Here is a 3,272-nt window from a genome sequence, read left to right as displayed (position 1 = left end):
ATGGCCAGAATGAACATTGCGTAGAGTATGAGGGTAGTGTTGGTGGACTGGAAATCTCGACAAAGGGTGGAGATGCATATGGTGAGTATTTCTAAGGTTACTGGCTGTCTTGCATCAGGACGGGTGGGTTCTTTGGATTCCTAACGAGCGTGGATGTCTGGGTGCTATTACTGGAGAGGGTGAGCCGAAAAAGAAGTTTGTGAAAAATTTTGGATGCCACTTAGGTATCCTTTAATGGAGCTGGCTTTGAGGTTCTTGTGGTGATTGAGGTAGGATATGAATGAGATGGTGAGTAGGGACAAAATCAGGAAAAAACAGGTTGTAAGAAGATAAGAAGGTCTTGAAGCTCTTTCAAGGGGTTGGGTAGGTTTGTAGGATTCTGGGGGATACAGCTTGGAGGATGGTATCTAAAGAGGCATTTGAGGTGGGGGTTTCAAGTGAAGATGCACTGGTTCCAATTTCCTTGGCTAATTCAGAATTTCAATTTTTACTTTAATTGTGACATGCTGATACATGCTTTGGCCGATTTCAATTTTATTTCTAAGAACTATGATTGATGGCAATAGGCTACAAACAAAATTCGCTTCTTTAATAGAACATTATTTATCAATAAATTATTTATTTAAAATTGCACTTTCATCCATGTTGAATTAAATGACATGATCTTTTATTTGAAAAGATCTCAAATAAAGTGCTCGTAAGTTTAGTCAGGCTCAGTGACGTTATTTATCAGCCGCATTAAATGTCCAAATATCAGTTGGACGGCTGTGGTTAGAAGTATAGTTCTATAGTTAGTATAACATGTAGACTTGGGTAGATCATGCTTTTAAACAAATAAGAAAGCAGCATGCAGTGATTTCTTTAACCGTAATCTAAATATAAACAAAGTCTGTTTCATGTCTTTTAGGTTGTAAACAGAATTGAAGCGCTGTTTTTGGAAAACTGAGCATAACAACGAGCTTTAAGACCCTGGGGAATCCCTGGAATGAGTGACGTAGAAGGAAACTTGCGAATGAAAGACGAATCTTGGATTTAACAACAGAGAACTAAAACGTGACAACAAAAGCTTTAGATGTGATGCATGTAGTTTACAGCAATAATAGGAAATTAAATCGATCTGAACAGATTAATTTGTCTTGACATCATTTACTTTATTGTTGAGCCAACATAGTTCAGCGACGGATGTGCGACAAAGTTGCTATGTTTTCGGGAAATAGTCATGACAAGCCAGCTGGCCTCTCCAACTATCCACGGTATGGTGGTTTAGCGGTGCGTTATGCCGTTGCTCGGGAAAAGCACCCCAGAGCAGGGTACGCACACGAGCCAGCGGAACAACATCAATGTGTCAACTGCAGCGCGGGGCAGGAATCAATATGGGCTCGGGTTGTGTTCCTTATGTAAAACGATCGCGTTTCCCAGTATGGAATTAAATTAATGTAGCTGTTGGATAACAGGAGCTGCTCCCACTGCCAGTGTGCATGTGGCTTTGAAGTTATTTCTTGCGCAACCGGCAACATGATGTAAGTTACGAATTAATGTGTGCTGTATGTCATACCAGTTTGATTTATAATTATAAGAAAACAAGGGGGAAAAGGTAGGGGCATCTGGGCATATGCTGCTAGCGGAGGCAGCCTCGTGCTCGAGCCCGATAGTGGAGACACAGGCAGGGGAAAGGGTTAGAAATTAGACGGAAAGGTTTGTGAAAGCAGGGCTATAACACCACTGGCGGAAACATGCTTGAGCTGGATGGGAAACCTGTATCGCTGGGATGTGTTGCATCGTGCAGTGCATGGCAGGCTGCTTTGCAGCAATCTTCGGAGCGAAAAAATTATTGAGGCTTGGCGGCAGAATCTTGATCACAACCTGGACAGGCTGAAGGCCTGCTGGTGTTGTCTGACGAAACCGCTCTTGCGAGGATGGAAAACCTTTTGGTGAGTAGAGATGTAGCTTTGTGATCTTTCCTTGATTAGTTTGTGGCTTTGCCACTGCATGAAAAGTGGAATTTTCGTCAGAATGTGGCACTGTAGATTGCTGTGAAACTCCAAGTTTACGACTGCGCACGACAATTTGCAGCCAACACCGAAAACTGCCGTAAGTTGTCAGAAGTTGACGTGGGTCTTGCTTGGAAGTTGTCCCCCCTTCCCCTACTTCTAGGGGAGGCTTTAACATGTAAATGAACATGCTGTGAGCTATACAAATGCAAATCAGGGTAGCAGCTGGGGGAGTTTTACTCAGGTAACATTCTGAGAGGTTTTAATCTTTGATTTTAAGAAAATCTTTGGTATCAGTAAAGCCAAATTACAGACTCTTAAATTTTAGTTTGAATTTATTTATTTTTAAAGTATGCTACACTGTTAACACATTGTCTTCGTGATGTAAACATATTTTGAGTTATGGACATTTACTTAAAAAATCTTAGTTCATTTAACTTTTAAGTGTATAAAATTAATTAAACTAAAACATTCAAGTGAATGAACTTTAGCAGTACATGTTGTAAGGAACACCCATAATCCTTTGTCTCAGAATATTACGATTATTTAAGCTTTTTTACAGAATTAAGAACTAATAAGAACTTTAACTACTTAAATATTTGTTAAAATGTCATAGAGGTTTATGCTCTAATATTATTTATGTTGTTTAGTTTAAAATGATAAATTACCATTTTTGTAAATGAAAGTCCCCGTTCAGGTGATCAGTGTTTATTGACATAAACAACACATTGTATTGTATTGTGTTTCAGTGGAGAATCAAGTTTATTTAATGACTGACTAAGTCATGAGTTTTGTGTTATAATACCATTTATAACACTAAGAGAATTATAATTATACATTAATTAAAAATATAATTTTTTTCAACTCAGTTAACTAAGTGGAGATGTTGGACAGAGTAATTCAAAATCAACTTTAAGTTTAATGACAATCATTTATCAAACTTTTCTTCACCATTTATCACAATACTTTCAAAATATTTTTTCCTAATAATTTTTAAACTATCCCTTTAAGTAGATTCAATTTCTCCAGGCTAACAGTGTATATTAATTACTCTGTATGTAATTAGCAATAACCAATGTTAGGTAAAAAAGATACACCAAACTATTTATTTCAACAATTTTAATTGTTTTAACAGAGTTTTAATCAGGCTCAATTTGTCCATTCTATGCAAACACCATCAAACAACATGTCAAACAACAAAATGTCTGTCCGGATGGGAATGAAGCAAGGTAACTTGTGCAATTACATCACAGCTCAAATACTGTGCATAGTGGCATGACT

The sequence above is a fragment of the Misgurnus anguillicaudatus genome, chromosome 6 (genome assembly GCF_027580225.2).
Source record: "Misgurnus anguillicaudatus chromosome 6, ASM2758022v2, whole genome shotgun sequence".
NCBI lineage: Eukaryota > Metazoa > Chordata > Actinopteri > Cypriniformes > Cobitidae > Misgurnus > Misgurnus anguillicaudatus.
Note: the sequence above shows the minus strand (reverse complement) of the source record.